The sequence below is a fragment of the Panthera onca genome, chromosome X (assembly GCF_046562875.1).
Source record: "Panthera onca isolate mPanOnc1 chromosome X, mPanOnc1 haplotype 2, whole genome shotgun sequence".
NCBI lineage: Eukaryota > Metazoa > Chordata > Mammalia > Carnivora > Felidae > Panthera > Panthera onca.
Window position 1 is genome coordinate 22,832,290 of NC_138357.1, and position 20,877 is coordinate 22,853,166.

At 40.0% G+C, this 20,877-nt stretch overlaps 1 pseudogene; it reads right to left on the reverse strand.

The window, feature by feature from the left end:
* Nucleotides 1-4,991: 4,991 nt before the first annotated feature.
* On the reverse strand, nucleotides 4,992-5,090 carry LOC145714749 (U6 spliceosomal RNA; annotated as a pseudogene).
* Nucleotides 5,091-20,877: the final 15,787 nt, after the last annotated feature.

Here is a 20,877-nt window from a genome sequence, read left to right on the forward strand (position 1 = left end):
ACTAATATTTTTTTATTATTTCATCTGACATCTCTGTGGTATTCAACATTGTTGACTAATACATTTTCAAAATTCGCTCTTCTCTCAGTTGCTGACACCACACCCCTACCGATTCTTCTTCTTTGTGCCCATTCCTTAATCTTCCTCTGATCACCCCTTAATTGTTGCTGTTCTCCGGAGCCCTGACCATAATCCTCTGTGTTCCTAACTTTATACCTGTTCCCTGGGCAATCCCATATGCTTCTGCAGTATCGGTGTAGACTGATGACTTTAATGTCTGTATCTCCAGTTCTGACCTTTCTATTTTGAGCTCCAAACCAATATTCAGCTGACACAGGGGCAGCATTACCTTGGTGACTCAGAGGCACCATAAACCATATATCCTCAAAACTCATCACCTTCCCCTCCAACTCAGATACTCAAGAAAAAATCTGAGAATAAGGCACTTTCTTACTTTTCTATAGTTATTCCTCCCAACAACCATGTCATGTAAGTATTATTATCCTTATCTATCATCTATCTATCATCTATCTATCTATCTATCTATCTATCATCTCTCTATCTATCCCCATTTAGATATGTGAAAACTGAGGCTCAGAGTAGTTAAGCAGTGTGCCCACAAGTTCCTCAGCTACTACATGGCAGATTATAATGCATTTCAGTCTGATTCTGGAGCTGGAACTCTCAAACAACTATGTTAAATTCCCCTTATTAGCAGATTCTATTATAGGATATTTTGTCTTCATGTTGAAAATTAGAGAACAGGACCCTGAGGAAAGGAACACTTAAGAGAAATGGGTTATTGGTGTTCCTGGGTGAGCATCTGGCTCCTGATTTCAGCTCAAGTCATGATCTCATGGTTCGTGAGACTGAGCTCCACATTAGGCTCTATGCTGACAGTATGGAGCCTGCTTGGAATTCTCTCTCTCTCTCTCTCTCTCTCTCTCTCTCTCTCTCTTTCTCTCTCTCTCTCTCTCCTCTACCCCTCCCCTGCTCATGTGTGCATGTGTGCACTCTCCCTCTCTCTCAAAATAAATAAACAATTCAAAAAAGAGAGAAAAGAGTTATTGAGGTGAGTAGTTAGGAGGAAAGGTAAGATCCCAGAGTATCCTGGTAGAAACAGAAGCTCAAGAAGGGTAGGTAGCAAAAGGGAGTAGAGGGAAACAGTGAATAGAGCCAGGGCAGCAGGGCAGGAAAGGCCTGAGGTCAATATTATCTTTCTCAAGGTATTGTGGTGAGACAACTGACCTTACTGAGTTTCAGTCCTGCCTGGAGGTCAATAGTTTCCGGGTAGGAAAGGAAAAACATTTTGGTAATCCCAAACTTTGATTCCCATATAACCTGTTCTGAAATCAAAGGCCTATTGATTGATATACACAACTAGTAAACATGATGAATAGTTGTTGGATATACTAAATGGCAATGATATGCCCCAATTCGAGAGACCCCCCGAAAACAAACCACCAGAGTCCAGAGTCAAAGCCAAGCGGCAAGGGTCGTTTATTGCAGGTTCGAACCTGGTCCTCTGCGCACTCGTTGCCGGTGACGCTAAGAGGCCCCGAGCAAGGATCTTACAGCTTCTTTTATAGACAGGCACAAACAAGTTAGGGATTTTTTTGAGGTTACAGAGCTGTTATAGGTTGACATTTAAATTTGAACGCTCAGCAGAACTTGATTGGTTCCCGCCTTTATGTCAGACTACGACCGGGCGCGCCCTGGCTGGTTTCGGGAACAGCGGGGGAGGGGAAAGATCTTTTCTTTGCAGTTGTGAGTACACCTGGTAATTTTTCTCTTAGCCTCTCAGCAATTAGTTTGGAACAGAACCAAAGGTACACTTTTTGTAGCAAGTTCTGCCATAAAACTTATAAGCAAATTGAGAGAGTAAAATAATTATTCTCCAAATATTGTTTTCAACTCATTTTGGTTAAGCCTCTTTCTATTGCTGTCATTTTTATTCTTTCCTCTCCATATTTCTTTCACCATTTTTTCCTTCAGGATTTAAAATGAGCATTCCTGTTAGGAATGGAACTCATATTCAGTATGTGAAAGGCATTGGGATAGTAAATTTCTTTAATCTCTCAATATTCTATGAGTACCTCTTGCTTGACTAAATTGCTGTATTCCAACAGTGTTGATTGTAAGACAAATCCTATTTACTATTACCTCACATTAGAACACTGGAGATGTGTTCCCATGAGCAACTCTTCCCCCTTGCCAAATGAAATGTGTTACAAATACTGAGTTATGTGTCAAGAAGAATTTCTTATTCCCATGATTATTTCAGGGAGGTATTGTTTGGGGTCTCTTTTCTGCCATAGGTCCATTGTTCATTTTACCCTTCTTTAGGAAAAAGTTTTATCTTAAGCCTTATTTGAGCATACATCTTCACTCTTTCTATGGATCTAAATACCATCTAGGAAGTATAGGTGTGATGCTATATCTCATCACTAAGTACTATGTTTTAACACAAGGTATTCATTCCAGCATGAAAATTCCTTAATGTTACATTCACAGATACTTGAAAAAGTAAATTAAATGACCTTTAAAAATTCAATTATCCAAATTAGATTTCAGGTAAAGTGAATTTATTTAGAACAAGATATCATTTTAGTTAAAGCTCAGGTTTCTATCACCCCCTTCTAACAACATTGTCAAAATGCTTTCGTGTGGCTTAGGGTTTCATGTATAAAAAGTTAGAAAAAAGCCAAATACTTAGTCCCCATTTGCTACTGATTTCTTTTTGAGATGACTGCGGCCATACGGGCTTCACGAATTGATAAAACATAGAACTGAGGATTTCTTTCTTGTGTTTCAGTTTCTCAATGTCATATTTGTTATCCCCAGACAAGCTACACAGCCTCTGGGTTGTTACATTGAAAACAATAATCTATCATTATCCTATTTCCTCATAGTATTGTTAAAAAACAAAATTAAACTGAGTAAATTTGAAGATCTAGTTGGCTTTATTAAATCGTTCCTGAATCAAGCAGCATCCCTTCTAGCAAGTAGAGAGATCCTCTAAGGAGTCTGTCCAAAAATAGCAGGTTTTTAAGGAAGGAGGGTAGGACAAGGAAGTTATTAGAGAAACAAAAGAAAGGATTTTCTGGCCAGATCACCTTTCCTTAGGGGGAAAGGCAGAGGGTTTTATCATGCATATTACATCATCCTCCTTTGGAGGGTGGGGATGGAGGGCCCTGGTGCAGATTACCACAGTAGTGCTGACCAGAAAATTTCTGACTAACCTGTTAAAACTACATTTCTGGGAGAGATTGAAACTGCAAAATAGATTAGGTGTTAAATCCTGGTTTGGCAATTTGGCATAGCATAAGTGCTCCATCTTGGGCCTGTGTGTGTGTGTGTGTGTGTGTGTGTGTGTGAGTGTGTGTGTGTTTTAACAGTCTTATGTGAATTTATGGATTAATGATCAGAAAATCTTTTGAGATTCATGGATGAATCTGGCTGCTAAAGCTGTCTCAGGCATTCAACTAGTTTATGATATAACCAGTTTATGCGTTCTGAATGTTCATATCCTTTCTCTGAATTATTTTGTTCCTTTCTCATGTTTTTATAAGAATTTAAGACCTTCTTCACTGAATCATATCAGTATTCCCTATAGCCTAAGATTCTACCTTCAACTCTGGCAGGAAGAGAAATTTTGTGGGAAGATAGATATGTTTGCTTTTCATGACATCAATCTTAAAAGTTTAGAAACACTCCCTAAAAATCCTAACTACTCCCCAATTCATTAAGGATCTGTCATACATAAATGTATGTATTAAATACTTAATATCGTTATTAAGTATTTTATATTTGGACCACTGTATTTTCCTACACGCTGATAAACAAGTAATCTGACTAATCTTTATACATTGAATTGCTTGATTTATTAACTGAATAAGTTGGCTGTTTTGGTCTTTTATAGCTGCAGCCAAAGACACACAAAATAAACAAACTGAATAGGGAAAACATTTGTGACAGTTAGGCCTGAGGGCACTGTCAAGCTCTCCTGGCATTCAAGATCCCTTTTCAGGGAAACCAAAGGGCATGACAGGACCAATTGTCAAATCAGGCTAGCATCAAATATCAGTAACCAAAGAAAAATGTAGGGACTGATGGCAGACCTGGGTGAGGACCTAAGTACCAGGTGGTATTGTAATGCCCCCGATTTCGAATCCGAGAGACCACCAAGGAGCCAATGCTGATGCAAACGTACGAGGGTTCATTTGCAAGCTCGAGCTTGGGCCCAAGTATACCTGACACAATGGAGCAGGGACTTGGACCCCTAGGTTAAGAGGTGTAGCATTTTTATAGGGGCCAGTGGCCAATGAGATTGTAACACACACAGAAAGTTGCATAGTCATGTCAGTCCACATGCAGGTGGCCAATTGATTTACAATTTACCCTATAGTAACTGTTTGAACTAGCCTATCACTCTGGTCAGAATTGGCGCGCAAGTTTGGCGGGCAAAAGGCTGGGTTTAAGAATTGGCGCGCAAGTTTGGCGGGCAAAAGGCGGGGTTTACATTCTTTGGCGGTTAGGGGTTCCGCATTCCTATATGAGCTGGTTCCCAGTAAGGGTGTGCTCAGCAGCTTGACTAGGGTGGGGGAGTGTCTTAAGCAATAAGTAGGTCATGTGGGGGTTATACATGAGATGGTGGGTTATACATGAGATGAGACTAAAATGGAGTTAGTCTTGCTCTGCTTGTCCAGGGGTAGGGGATTTTTGTTAAATTCCTTGGGTCCCACAGTATTAGACATATATGTGAGTTTAAATGACCTCTCTAACCTTCTTACCACATATAAACTGGACAGTCATTTAATTTCAAGATAAGAGTTAAGATAGTGTTGCAGGATTCTTTTACCTCAGTACCCGGTATTCTTTGTCTCTAAGCTTTGAAGAATGAAGAGGTGGGCACAGAATAAAAGGAGCAGTAGGCAAAAGTTTATTAGAATATAAGATTAGAAAGTAAGAATATTATGAAAGCTCTCTTTACAGACAGGGGGCATTTGAGTGTCATCCTTGCATAGGGGCCATGCTAATCTTCTCTGTATCCCCCCAATTTTTGGTATATGTGCTGCCGAAGGGAGCACAGAGACAGGACATTTGAAAGTGAATGCCCATGACTGTAGGCAAGGGACTTTCTTTTATAAAGATTTGGTCTTGGGAGGGGTGGGCCCTTCCCTTCCCCCTCATTCCTTCTCAGATTCTACCCTTATTGGCCTGATAACTCTATGTGCTGGGTTGTCCATTCCTGATTGGCTCGATTCCATTGTGTGAGGAGTCAGGCTATGGTCATACTGGCCCTCATATATCATAAGTTTTATGGCTTACTTATTTTAGTTAGGTATTTTGATTGTTAAATTCCTGAGGGGAACCTGAGGGGGAGTAGGTAGTGTCGCTTACATTCTTAAGAGGAACCTTAAGACTGAAGGAGTTTACTCGAGCCAGACATTTCCAGAAGAAATGTCTTAAAATGTGTTTTTCCCCACCCAGGCACCTTTAAAAGCCTAAGCATCTCCCTTTTTGCCTATTTTATCCCATCTTTCCCTATCATAATAGGAAACTCCCATGGTCTGGGCCATATGCTTCTAGATGATTTAGTTAGACAAAATCACTCATTTAAATTGGGTGAAGAGGGAAGGGGGGGATATTAATAGAAGTGTAAAATCCCAAACTAGCAAAGAAATGGAACTAGCTAATCATTATTAACCAGACTTCGTATGGAGTATTAGGTTTCTTTTGGAAACTGATGTGAAAATGGTGGGGTTCAGAGCGAATGGTAAAGAAAGAATTCTTGAGATGTCTTTGGTGCAAAAGATGGTTTTATTAAAGCATGGGGGCAGGACCTGTGGGCAGAAAGAGCTGCACTGGAGTTGTGAGGGTGACTGATTATATACTTTCAATTTGGGAGAGGGTTAGGGATAGTGTCTCAAAGGAATTTTGGAAGCAAGGTTTCTAGGACCTTAAGGGGGCTAGCTATTGTTAGGAAAAAGTCATTTATTACTATCTAGTAAAACCTTAGTCATAACACCCTTTAGATATATATCAGTGGGCCATATGCTTAGAGGATGATTGCTAACATATACCTTGGGGGGGTGGTGGTGGTAGAAATAAAGGAAGTTTCCAAAGGAATGTTTTATGTTAAAGGAGGCTTACAGGATCCTGGAAGTTGGGATAATGTTAAACTAAAGTTGCCTTTTGCCCTTAGCAAAGTATTAACATCGAGGCAGTTGAGTTCCTAGAAGGTCACACGGCTTGTCTTAAGGACTGGTCAATGGACTGTAAGTTGTAAGGAAATATAATGTTTTTCTTTTGCCTTTGTTCCCCACATCAGAAATCATCCTTTAAAGAGATATGATCAGGGCGCCTGGGTGACTCGGTTGGTTAAGTGTCCGACTTCAGCTCAGGTCATGATCTCACAGTTTGTGAGTTCAAGCCCTGCATCGGGCTCTGTGCTGACAGCTCAGAGCCTGGAGCCTGTTTCAGATTGTGTGTCTTCCTCTCTCTCTCTCAAAAATAAACATCAATATTTTTAAAAATAATTATAAATTTCAAAATAAATTAATAAATTATATGACTTCCTCAAATCCCATGTGGTTCTGGAAACCCACACATCCAGAGCCAAAGTGACTGTCATTAACAATCTCTGCTAACCAAGGGCTGGCCTCTTCAGGTACTTCTTTGGAGTGTGTTTCAATATGACAGGGACCTGCAAATTTTTCGGACGTAAACTACAGTTCTCCAAAAGGGAACTGAGTAGACAAATTATGCAACGCGGGGCATGTAAGGGCCCATCCAGCCCTGATTGTGTGTGGGCACCTGGGTGGCTCAGTCGGTTGACCGTCCAATTTCAGCTCAGGCCATGATCTCATGGTTCATGAGTTTGAGCCCCGCTTTGGTCTCTGTGCTGACAGCTCAGAGCCTGAAGCCTGGTTCTGATTCTGTGTGTCTTTCTCTGCTCCTCCCCAGCTTGCACTCTCTCAGAAATAAATAAACGTTAAAAATTTTTTTAAAAAATAAAGAGATATGATCAGACTGGTGCCCTTTCAACCAGGGGCTCCTGGTTGGCTTAGTCGGTTAAGCTTCTGACTCTTGATTTTGGCTCAGGTCATGATCTCACCATTCCTGAGACTGAGCACTTTTGTGGGACTCTGAGTTGACAGTGGGGAGCCTGCTTGAGATTCTCTCCCTCTCTCGTTGCCCTCTCCCCTCTACTTTCTCTTCCTCTCTCTCTCTCTCTCAAAATAAATAAATAAACTTAAAAAAAAAAAAGAGGATTACCAGTGCAATGAAGGGATTCCAAGCCACGACATAGGGAAGCCAGGATACTGAATTTGGAGTGAAATGCAAACTGGGCAGCCGCTCTGGAAAACAGTGTAGAGGTTCCTCAAAAATTAAAAATAGAACTACCTATGACACAGCAATAGCACTGTTAGGAATGTACCCAAGGGATACAGGAGTGCTAATGCATAGGGGCACATGTACCCCAATGTTTATAGCAGCACTTTCAACAATAGCCAAATTGTGGCAAAAGCCTGAATGTCCATCAACTGAAGAATGGATAAAGAAGATGTGGTTTATATATACAATGGAATACTACTTGGCAAAGAGAAAGAATGAAATCATGCCATTTGCCGCAACGTGGATGGAACTGGAGGGTATTATGCTAAGTGAAATAAGTCAGGCAGAGAAAGGCAGGTACCATATGTTTTCACTCATATGTGGATATTGAGAAACTTAACAGGAAGACCATGGGGGCAGGGGGAAGGGGTAAAAAGTTACAGAGAGGGAGGGAGGCAAACCATAAGAGACTGTTAAGGACTGAGAACAAACTTAGGGTTGATGGGGGTTGGGGGACAGGGGAAAGTGGGTGACGGGCATTAAGGAGGGCACTTGTTGGGATGAGCACTGGGTGTTGTATGGAAGTCAATTTGACAATAAATTATATTTAAAAAAATACAACATACAGTAAAAAAAAAAAAAAAGGAGTGAAGAAATGTTTGGGGAGGGCTCCTTCATTCCCAAGGCATTAAATTTGTTCTGTGTGGCTACTTATGACAAATCTAAGAGCAGATTTCAGTTCAATATCAACTGGAAGCTGTCCTAACAAGAAAGGGAAGCCTTGATAGTGTTTCCTATTTTTGTTGGTCTTCAAGTACATAGATGTAGGGCAGAAAGAGGACGAGAGGATTCCTGAAGTGTATGAATGTTAGGATCAAGTTAGTTGTTTGTAGAGTATTGGATCTGTATGACTAGTTAATAAAGATTCAAAAAAAAAAAAATTGAAAGTACCAATCAATATAGATCTCCAACTTTTAATTTTTTTAACCAAGTGAGGCCTGATGAGGTTTTTGGGATAACATATTTTAGCAATGGATAATACTTTTATTCTCTTCTTGAGTGAAACCCACTGGAAATTGGAGCCAGGCTGCCTGAGTCTGAATATAGATTGTGCCACTTACCAGCTGAATGACCTTAAGAAAATTCCTTTAAGTTTTTGTGCCTTAGTTTTCTCATCTGTAAAATGGGATAATAATACCTACCTCAAGTGTAAAGCATGTGAACCGTGCCTTGTTCATAACAAGCGTTCCATAAGTGTTACCTATTGGCTCTTAATTGAGATGTAGGTATAGGAGTCAGCTGGAAGATAGAGGATCACTGCTAGCACTGATAAAGCAGAAACGGAGATTGTAGCTTTAGATCTGCAGCCAAGTGGGTATGCTAATACGTTATCCCTGTTCAGCTTCCCCACCTGGTCATTGTCCCAGCTAAGCAACCATAGATCTTCTCTGTAGGAGTTAGTACCTTTCCTGGTTGGCACAGAATGTGAACATATATGAACAAGATGGCTCCAGAAAGTGAGAAACTCAGAAGGGGCCAAGTCGAAGATGCTCAGTTCCTTCTTTCAAACTTATTAAATCAAATAATTCACTTCTCCTCCTATGAGAGGAGTAAATGAGGGATAAAAGAGGAGTATTATTCGAGTGGAGCCCTCTCCCCATGGATATCTAAGACAAGAAATGAAAGTTCACCCTCTAATGAGGACGCTAACGAAAAAAACAACTACCATTTCAAACACCATCATTTCATATCCCCAAAATAGAATAAAGCAAAGTTTTTTAATAAACTTAGCCTTCTACCACATTGCCCTTATTTTTCACAGACCTGCAAAATTTCATTAGGATTTGGCACTAGTTCCTGGACAAGCCTTTGGGAGCCACTAAACTAGATGACTTTTAAGATACTTCTAACCATGAGATGTTATAATTCTATGATAGAATTGCATTTGTACCTGGACTGCAGAAGAGAACCAAGGGACTAAACCTGGGTCAGGGGACAGGCAGATCTTGAAAATGTGTTTGTGAAAGGGTTGGCAGAGCAGGGCATTTTTCTCCTTGGAATCCTTAATCATATTTCCGTACTGTCAATATGAAGAAGAATTTATCTAAAAGGCCAGAGGCTTATTGTGAGAAGATCTTGATGTTGAACCTCTGTGCCCAAGTTTGGGCTTTGGGATTTTTCATTGCCAGCCTATGCACCATGATACTTGGAAGAAAAGACAGATACATCAGTTTCAGCATCTCTCTCAGTAATAACATTTCAAATGTGTTTATTTCTTTGTCTTAATATTTTATTACCGGCTTGTTTTTCTCCTCATCCCACATGTGGTCCCACTCCCCCTACCCCTTGTGAATGGATGAAGCTACATTGAAGCAAATTGAAATAGAAAACCACATATCCAGGGTGATTTATCATTAATGTGAAATTCTATCCTAACTGGAAAGTCGAGGAGCAAGAATCCCAAGCTATTTCAAAATTCATATTACAAGACAGACAATCAGATGCCCCCAAACCACAACATCTTGTACTCTATTAATCGTACACTGACAGAGCCCTTTGGTTGAATTTGTATTTCCAAATAAATACAAACATATGTCACCATTTTTTATTGATTTTGGACTTTACTAGGAAGGAAATGCTGTTAAATTATAATAAATGGTGTCAACAAAACAAATAACATAAAACCCATTAAGAAGGCATTTATTGCAGAACTTGGTTTGATTTGTTGGCATCAGTTGAAATCATGTCAAAATAATGTCTTCGGAAACCAAATAAAATTTTGTTTGCAAATTTGTCTGCAGCAAGCATTTCTACAGCATAAAAATCCTTAAGAATCAATATGGTTTTATTCAGTATGCAAATATACCAAAAAGCGTTACAGCAAAAATTCCATTGCTGAATTATATGATAGTGTTAGTGAATTAATAAATAATAATAAATGATAAATAATATAGTGACTGAATGAGATAATACATTTATGAAGAAGTAGAGGGAGAAAAGATTAAGGGGATAGGCTTGGGAGAAGATCAATTTTCAGATAAGCTAAACTAACATTTTATATTCAGAAAAATTAATGGAGTTTAGTTCTGTAACTCACGAAGTCCAGTTAAACTAAATCTCACTGCAGCCTTTAAATAGGGAAAGGAGATGCAAAATGCCTACTTCTGAAGTGATAACCATTTGAGTTCTAATATTAGTCAGCCTGCATCTGTAATTTGCATAACTGTGTTTGCCTTCCAGGTAATTGGGAATTTAATTGCTATCAGAATAAAATTTGAGTCTTACTTCCAGATGATGTCAGTGCAATGTATCCTAGTGTGCAGTTTTGAGAGTCACTGTAATTAGGCAAATGAGAGGGCTGTAGTTGGAGTTGGGATTCAATATAAAATCAAAAAGAGTTTATTTTCAGTATACCCTAGGTCCTTTTCTGCAACAAACCTCTTTGTCCTTTCACTGCCTTCCAGGATGCAGTTAACAAAAAAATGCCTCACCTGTAAAGCTGAAGCTGAGTCTACCTTTGTTTGGCCCTCTCTTCTCCTCCCCCTGACACAGAGCCATCTTACTTTCCACCCTACTTCTAATCTCATTCCTGGTGTGTTTAAAGGAGCTAATTTGATACACGAATCAACGTCTTTATTCGTTATTTCTCCCAGGTAGTTTATTTTTATTTTTGCAAAGTAATACAATAATAATAATAACAACAACAAAAACAAGCTGAATCTCCATCACCAACTACTATCACCATAGTTTCATAAATGAAAGGGCACTTTAATAGCCTTCCCCACTGCAATGAAAGTAGGAAGGATATAATTGCAGAATAAAGGACAATCCTTTTAATTGAATACGTTTAGCTTTATGACAAACTCTCATTACATTGACCTTATTTTTCTAATTTTGTGAAGAAAATCAGTGAGACTTCATCACAGCCTAACACTATTTTGCAAACTGGTGTTTGAAAATGTTTTTTGTTTTTTTTTTTAACTTGATAGCATTGCTGCGGTGTTCAGTAAAGAGGGCTGTGTTTCTTGTTACTGATTTTCTGTGATGGAGTGAAGTATGGTCACGGAATAGAGCAGAAAAGGCTGTGGGGCTCATCTTAGGTGTTGGAGAGTAACCAGAGGCTGTGGGGGTAAAGTAGAAAGAAAGCATGGGACATAGGAAAGACAAGTAAGGCCTGATCAGTGGGGAAAGGTAGCACAGGCATCATAAAGATTTTACAAACCTGGCTGTTCAATGAAGAATGTCTACAGGTTCTTTTCCTGGTTCTCCCAACCTCTCCAATGTGAACGGTTGGAGTTACAGGGTTTTGGATGGTGGGGTTGGCCTTTTGCTGTCCACATCACACTGTGCAGCCAGCTTCCTTTTCTCAATGATCGGATACTGCAATCCCTCTTCCTCTATAAGGCACCGTTGATATTACCAGACTCCAGGCTGGCAAGACAGCATTTCAAAATTGATTTGAATTTTTCAAAGTGTTTTGTAAGCAAAGTCTTTTAGAATCAGGGAGAGTGAAGTTGCTAAATTATGTATATGTTATATGCACATCGTATATTTTTATGTGTATCCAACTTCCAATACCAGTTTCTTTTTTTCTTCCTTTGCTAAAAAAGGACCAAAAGAACTAAATCAAAGCTTGAACTAAGTGCTGTCAGGGTTCTGGCTTTGGGGGTTGTTAGAAGCTTTGTGAGGAAAAATCCAACAGAACAATGCCCTGTTGTTAGCTGTGAGTGAAATCCAGAGACCATGAGAGGGAGTACTTTAGCTGCTGTGAAAGGGCTCAGAGGGAGACAGGTAGTAAATGTACAACAAACAATCCAATGTCAGAAATGATCACTATTGCAAAATGAGACTGAAAACCTATTTTTTTCCAATTTCTACTAAGGAAGTCCTAACTCCAGCCATGGCCAATATTTGCTAGATGATTCTTTGAATCTGGCTAATGTGGAATTTTCCAAGGACAAAGAGGATTTGCTCACTAACCAGTAAGAGAGGTACTGGTCATGCATGCTTAAATGTTCTCGTCTTTAATAATACCAATTTAATGAAGATGATGTTATGCATTTTTAATTGTTCACCTATGATTTGACATCAGCCATGCCTTTCTGACAAATATGAAGATTTGTTGGCCAGCACTGATGTTATCTGAAACTTAGGTCTTTATATTGTCAGTTCCTCCCCACATTTCCTTTGCCTTTGCCTTCCTTTGTGCCTTGGTACTCTTTTGATGGGCCCCCCTTGCAGCCCAGACCACACCCTACCCTATTCCTAAATCAGTTTTTTAAATGACAGAAAATATTCCAGCAATCTGGGACCTCTTTAATGGAGCTTGAAACACTGAGCCAGGAATGAACTTTATGCATTCATTCTGCCCCTGAATTGCAGTGTTCCCCACTGCTCTTTCTAGGTGACTTTTGCTTTAATCTCTCATTTTATCCAGTTTATCCAGTAGTTCTGCCTTGTTACCTTCCAGGACTATGTCCCCACCCTACATCTTGCCAACTTCCTGTCAATCTTCTTTCCCTAGACTCTGCTCCAGCCCACTCCTTGATACCTTATCAACTGGCAAGATATGGACAAGTCATGATGATGACAGACACTATGCTTGTCTTCTGGGTTGGAAACTTTCTAGAATTTCTTGTTGCAGGATTGGATCTCCTCCTTCTGACCATTGTTTGAATCTGTAGACACTGCTCTGGAAATCTCGACTGTCCTGGCTGAGGCCAGCCTCTGCATTCTGGTTAGTTTTCCTCAGCATCTATCCTAGTTAATGGGTCTTTGCTTCATCCAGCCTCCTTTTCCATTGCACTCTGTGGCTGAATCCACCTATGATTTGTCTTTGTAGGTGGTGTGATGGATACTACAAAAAGCTGTATCCCTGAAATGTCTATCTCTGATATCTGCAATTTATTATTATCAGATTCAGCCCTTTGAGATAGAAGATTGTGTCTATAGCAGGCATCTATAAAAATGCATATATTCCAGGTATCTTTGTAAGGGTAGATTAGGCTAGTTTGTAGTAATGAGTAAACCCAAATAAATATATAATGTATCAACACAATAGTTTACTTTTTGCTCATATAGCAGTTTGTGTGAGTTCAGGTCAGCAAGAGGTTCTCCTCCCCACAGTCATTTAAAGATCTGGATTTTCCCCCATCTTGTGGCCCCTCAATTCCCTAAGGCCTCATTGGCATCTACACCCAGCTGGTGGAAGAGAAGTGTAAGCCTGGAGAGTCAAACGCTTTTCTTAAAAGCTTTGGCATGGAGGTGGTGCCTAGACGTTATTCTCACATGTCATTGGTCAGAATTCAATCATATGGCCACAACTAATTGTAAGGGAGGTTGGGAATATTGTCTAGCCATGTTACCAGGGGAAAAAATGAAAGAATAGATTTTGAAGGACAGCTGTCTCTGCCATACCAAATAAGGATAACACACTGATACATTTTTAGCCTCTGATACTTTGACATAGTTTTGTTCATTAAATTGCTAATACTTTAGGAAGCAGATTACAAAAGAATAGGATATAGGCTAGATTAGGGGAGTGAAATAGGAGGAATCAGGGGAATATATTGCCAATATATGGGTCAGTGATGGGAAAGGTCAGGCCTCTTTCTTTCTTTCTTTTTCTCTTTCTTTTTTAATTAAGTTCTATGCCTAATGTGGGGCTCAAACTCACGACCCCAAGATCAAGAGTCACATGCTCCACTGAGCCACAAAGGTCAGGTTTCTTTGAGGTGACAAATTTTGGGGGACAGGACTCTCAGAAAGCCAGGGCTCAATATGAGGGTACTGGGAAGAGGAGAAACAAAGGGATGGAAACAAATTAAAGATAAAAATGATGTCTCAGTTTTGTTTCAGGTTAGACTTGATTCTAATATCTATTCAAAATGCTTGCCAAGTGAGGGTCTTCAAAATGTGAATAATCTAATCTTGTGCCTATTTCTGCCAGTAATCTGTCTTTTTCAAGGAGTGGGAACAAAATCTTTCCAAAGCCCTGGTTCTCAGTATGCTCCAGCAGGTTCCTGCTTCTTGTAAGATTTTTCAACTTAGTACCACACCAGAAGAATTAAAAGCCCATCAATTTCATCATTCTTGATCTTTGCTCAGGTCACAGTGAAGCAAAAACTTTCTCTTAACTATCCAGTTGGTGTCAGGCTGCTTACTGGGAGCCTTATTATGTATGAGGCAAATCTTTTCATATAGGTATTGGGTTCTGTTTCCTGTTTGGCCACTTTATACAAACATGACTGACCTCTAGTTCATTTTCATCCTCCCCTCTTCCATAACCCTACAGACTGTGAGAGATTGACCCATGCTGGTGACCTACCCACACATCCTTAACCACCTGGGCTGGAGCATGAGTTGATTCAGCAGGAAACAGGGAGGTGAATGGGAGGGTGGATGTTGTCAAGCAGTGAGCCTCAGCTTTTGTCTGCAGAGTTGTTAATGGAGCTGAATCTGATTTGTATTTAGCTGAAAGCACTTTGCAAAGGCAGACAGGAGGCAAAGGTCTGGAGATACAAAGGCATAGAAACCATAGCTTTTGCTTTTTAGCTTGTGTCCTGTATATTTTCACTGGATGGCAAAAGAATAATTGAAGGTAGAGAGTCGTGGGCAGTCAATCCATCCTGGATGAATAGATTTCTAAGGGTGTTAGTGCCCTGTTATCGGTAGATGGTTATCCATGTAATGTGATGTGATAAGTGCTCCAAAATATCCTTTTCTTGCAGTGCCTTACATCCTATTATTAAAGATTACCTTTTAAGAACTTTCTTAAGCAGGGGTGCCTGGGTGGCTCAGTCGAAGTGTCTGACTTTGGTTCAGGTCATGATCTTCTGGTTTGTGAGTTAGAACCCTGCATCAGGCTTGTCAGGTTTTGTGCTGACAGCTGGTAGCTCTTAGCCTGGAGCCTGCAGCCTGTAGCTTGCTGCGGATTCTGTATCTCCCTCTCTCTCTGCCCTTTCCCCACTTGAGCTCTGTGTCTCTCTCTTTCTCAAAAATAAATAAAACATTATATATATATATACATATATATATATATACACACATACTTTCTAAAGCAATTTTAATAAATGTAGTTTATTTAATAAATACTTATGTCGCATTTACTATATGCTAGGCCCTATTTAAGGGTCTTATAGATATTAACATACTTATTCCTTTTTATTTCAGAGTCTGCTCTTAACCCTTATACTATTCTGTCTCTCAGAGCATAGGATATTACATTTATTTTGGAGATGTGTAACCCATTCTAGCAGATATTTTTTACCTAATCATAATATCATCCCTTGTACCTAGTAGAGAACAGGGCTCTGAATGCTTTGAAAGGAAGGGGCATAAATGGGTCTAATGAAACTGTTGCGGGGATGAGGGTATCAGGATAAGGGTCTTGTTAAAGGGCTAGATCCCCCAGTATCTGTGCTCCCTAAACATGCAACATTCAAGAAATACTGCTCTCACTTCTTTCTTCTAGTTTGTATTAATTTGATTCCAGTGATTAACATTTTCAGTCTCACCTCTTGTCTTTATTTTAATTTATTTTGATTTGTTTAGTATACTCAGAGGTGGTACAGGCTGGATATAAAACAGATGGACTCCCATTCACCCAGGGAACAAAGAATGTTTGGGGCTGACTAGGAATCCATGGGTGGCCATCTTAGAACTGGTTTCCAATTCTATATTCAGAGTGGGTGCACCTTGCTTTCCCGGGACAGCTCTGTGGAAGCAGACACGGCAGGATTTCTTCCTCTTGCCTGGCTTCCCTGTGGATGATTTTGTACTAGATGCTGCTCGCTGATCATTCAGAGCTCCCATTAGCTTTTCCTCATCACGTTTCCTCCACACACTGTATTTTATAGGTGACTGACTGCTTCCTCTATTGGCACCATGTGGCAAAGGGCCACTCTGTCCAGAAATGTTTTCACCTGGTATCACATAGCCCACTGTTTTTAGTCTCTAAAATCCCTGTTTGTGGCTCTTCAAAACCACAATTTCTTGTATTGGACTTCTATGTCTCACTAAATATTCCAAAGAAGTATCTGATAGAAAAGGGGGTGGTGATGATTTTGGCATTACCCCACCAGTCCTTGTCACTGGAACATTTTCCCAAGCTAGATACTACAATTAAGTCCAGCAGTCACGAGAAATCCAAACACCTACTATGCATAGGGTGCTAAATAAGCTACTATATGCTTTAGGCACTCTGAACTGACTTCGCTATGCCATTACACTCTCAGCTCTTACAGAGAAAAAAGCTACCTTGACTGACAAACAGACTTTTCATTCCCTGTGTGTAAGCGGGGATTCAGCTCCTACACTTCGGCACCGAGCTCGTTGTCCTCATAATTAATGCTAAAAAGAACAGATTTGGAAAGAACACGGGAACAAGAGGCTAAGTCTCCAGAGGGAGCCTTAGAAGTGGACTCGGTGCATTTCCCCCTACACCATTAATCCCCAATGGTCACATGGGGGGAATACAAATGCCCTCCTCAGGCCCTCCAGTTCAATTTCACCATAAGATAATTGACCTATCGCCACTGTAAGGAGCAAAGCCTTGAACAAAGCAGCTGCCAAAAGGACTTTGTCAAGCTGGAAATGAATTATTAATACAGCTCTGAAAGGGAACAGCATCAGAAACCAGGCTCTTTATTATTTACATTAATGAGCTGGAAGACAATGCAGTGAACAAAATCCCAAGTTTGGAGAATGCTACATTTTGAAGTTCAACACTGACGGAAGAAACAACAAAATCCAAAAAATGTAAATCCAGACTAATATATCTCTGCACAGAAAGCCCAAAGGGGAAATATATTCAGAGCCGGAAAGGGCTAAAGCAGGGTGTCAAGTCATTACTGAAATTCCCTACTGTCAGTTTGTTTGAGAATGAAGCTCAGATTTAGTAAGAAAAAGTGCCCAGATTGCCTGCTGGACAGACACAATACAATGCACCTATCAAAGGAGGCGGCATTATCTCTATTAGAGATGTGTGCCCAGTACAATAAGCCATTTGTCTCTTATCTGGGTTGAATGATAAATTATTCCAATACAATATCATATTCTGCTCCTCAGATAGATTCCCAGTCTTCACAGCTTGATTGGCAGAGGCATGAACGTATGTGCAGGTTTTCTGTGTACATCCCCTAATGCTAGTTGCTTTCCTTCTGCTGCAGATAGAGCCCTCTTTCCTATTGATAACTTCCCATCCTTGATCACAAATGGTCTTTTGTTTAACCCCCCTCTTTCTTCACTCTAGCCATGTATTCTAAATATTTCTGTAAGCCCCAGTCTGGCAATACCAGACTGAGTCCTTGCCTTCACAAGATGCATAACGATTTTCTGAGATGAGAGACAAGGTAATGTTTTGCCCCATTGAATTAGGTCCTCCCCCAAACTGGTGTTTTTATTTTGTTTGAACTGTACTTTGTCCTATACTATATCTCATAGTTTCTGGACATTTGGTCACTTGTCTTTGTGTTTGTACCTTTTACCAATTTTCTAGTTTCTGTCTTATTCTGTCTTTAAGGGTCTGTGACCTCTTGGTTATTGGTTGTGTATCAGGCTTCTGGCCCACTACTTACCCTCCGCTTCCCTGTTCCCTTTTGTTATGACTCTACCTTGTTTAGTCTGCTTGGCCCAGACCCATTGCCTGCTCTGGTTTCTAGAACTTGAATAATCTTTACTAAAATTCTGTACTTTCCTGGCCTGCCTTCTCTCCTAGGTAATACTTGGACTTGATATAATGGATACTTTGGAGTGATGCCACTATGGATATTTCTCTTGTACAACTCTGTACTATTTTTTTTTCCGATAAGGCTTTGGGTCAATTTGAGGAGAAGGATTGCTGAAGGGTGCGTGCGTGTGTGTGTGTGTGCATGCGTGTGCGTGTGTGTATATGTGCTCACTTCCACACACACTTAGGGAACCACTTGGAAATTACTTTGATCACTTTTGTTAGATATCTATTGCAGCAAGGCAGGAATTTAAAAATGATCTTAAACAGTGTCAATAAAATTGCTTCACAGTGATAGACCTGAGCTAACCTTAAATCTTGAGTCAGGAAGGCCTTTGGCAAAATTTGAGAAAGAGCTTTGATCTGATTTACCTCCTCTTATTAGTAGATCATAATATAGCACATATGCATATATTTTTTGAAGTAGCAAAAATTATGACTGATCATAAATGATCTTTGGCATTTTACAGTTTAAAAGTTGTTTAAAAATACGCTATTGTTTAACTGTATGAAATTGTCAATATTTGAACATCTGGACCTACAAAAATGAAACAGCAATTTCATACAACTCACCCTCATAGTTTACAGATGAGGCAGATGAAGTTTAGTGAGATTAAGTGGCTTCTCCAAGGTCACTCATTTACACACTAAGTAGCGTAGTTGGGATTCAAATTTCCCTGTCTCACTTTCATTTTCTCCATTGCTCTTTTGTTTTAAGTTCAATATTCCTTTAAAAAGCCCTGGATGCAAGTTCCAGAGCTCAAGTATTAGTTTTTTTAAATTAAAAAAAAAGTTTTTGGGGGGCACCTGGGTGGCTCAGTTGATTAAGTGTCTGACTTTGGCTCAGGTCATGATCTCATAGTTCATGGGTTTGAGCCCAGCATCGGGCTCTGTGCTGACAGCTCGGAGCCTGGAGCCTGCTTCAGATTCTGTATCTCCCTCTCTCTGCCCTTCCCGTTTGCACTCTGTTTCTCTCTCTGAAAAATAAATAAATATTAAAAAAATTAAAAAACACTTTTAATGTTTTTATTTATTTTTGAGAGAGAGAGAGGAAGAGAATGAGCGGGGAGGGGCAGAGAGAGAGGCAGACACAGAATCAGAAGCAGGATCCAGGCTTCCACCTGTCAGCACATAGCCTGACATGTAGCTGGAACCCACGAACCATGAGATTATGACCTGAGCCAAACACTTAACCGACTGAGCCACCCAGGTGCCCCAAGTATTAGTTTTTTTAAAAATCTTCAGTGGCCCACTGGAATTAATGATTTTGACATACCCCCAACATTTAAGAACAGTCAAAAATCTTAAACTGACAAAGAAAAAGAGTAATAAATCCTCATGCAAATAGTAATGCCCCACTTATGTGTCCTCTGCTTTGGAATATGACAGCATCTGGATATCTGTCTTACTCTTGTTTCTTCCATACCCCTTCCTTTTTTTTTTTTTTTTAATTTGCTCTGTATTTTTTTTTCATCATCTTCTCTTATTATTCTCCATCTCGTCCACCTCAATCTTTTGTCTTGAGCTTAAGCTCTTGAGCTTACTTTTCTCTTTAGGGGTCTTTTTCTTGGCCAAGATCTGATTGTACCACTGACCCCAATTCAGTTAATTTCACCAAATAATGTAGAACAGGGAAACTGGAGTCTGGAATAAGACATCCCAGCAGGAACCACTGCCACTTGCTCTCTAAGAGCTTCCTGTTTTCTAACAGGAAGAGTTTATGGAAGCGGCTGGCAGGTGTCCTGCCCTGCAATGCTTCTCATACTGTCCCAATGGGACATCCTTCAGACCTGAACAGTCTCCTCTCTCTGCTGGGCCACAATACTATTGTGAAGTGGTGCTTCACTTAATTAAGTCAAACTGGCGAGCACTGTGCATATTAATGAGCACCCTAATGAGCATTAATTTTTGATGTTCTTCATTAACAAACATTATAAACTATGACAAATTTTGGTTTGACTTTGTGCCAAAATGAGGATGAGTAGTTGTTTAAAGCTGTAAATCCAAAAGCTTCCCCTGGGACATGGAGGGCTGCTCATTAATACTTCTGGAGCTGCCAATGTCAAATAAGACAAATAAAACTCCCAATATGGTTCCTATTGTCCCTTCCCCCACCTGCCTTTATCATGCCTTTCTTTTCTAAGCAGATGCTCCCCTTAAAGCACACACAGTCTTACTCAAAACCACTTTTCACTTTAGACTGCTGGAAAAAATGTTCACATCTTGGGAGTTACTAGACCCAGTAATTGCCTGAAAATTTCAGATAATGAAACTTCCAGCTTCAAAACACAAATACTTGGCAGGGATAAAAGATGGATAGAAAGATGTTTCTTTTAATTGAGAATTGGAAGCTTCATTAGAATTTTTTTTAAAGAAGCCACGTTTTGTTCTACTGCTGGTTGTTAACTAAGAAAAGTGCAAACTGTGATATGTTTAAGGCACACATCAAACCCAGAAGGAAGAATAGGGATGATAGGAGAGGAATAAAAAGGTCTTTTGGCTCCAAAGCTTCTTCCCTGAGGGCCTGCCAAGGTGCCCAAATTCCTGTCAATAGATTTCCTCTTTAGGGTTTTCTGTTTAAATGGAGCTAATGCTTTATATTACCTGGGAGGGGTAACCCATTAGTTACCTGGTAACAGGATGTGATTATTTCATGACATTCATTGCCACCCCTCAGGCTGTGCAACTAAGGGCCTGAAATATAGAATTAGTATGCTTTTTTAGAAGAATAAGGCTGAGATTTATTCCCAGCCTGATGAGGTCCCCTGGGTAGCCATAGTGAAGTCATGGGGCAGGAGATTATCACG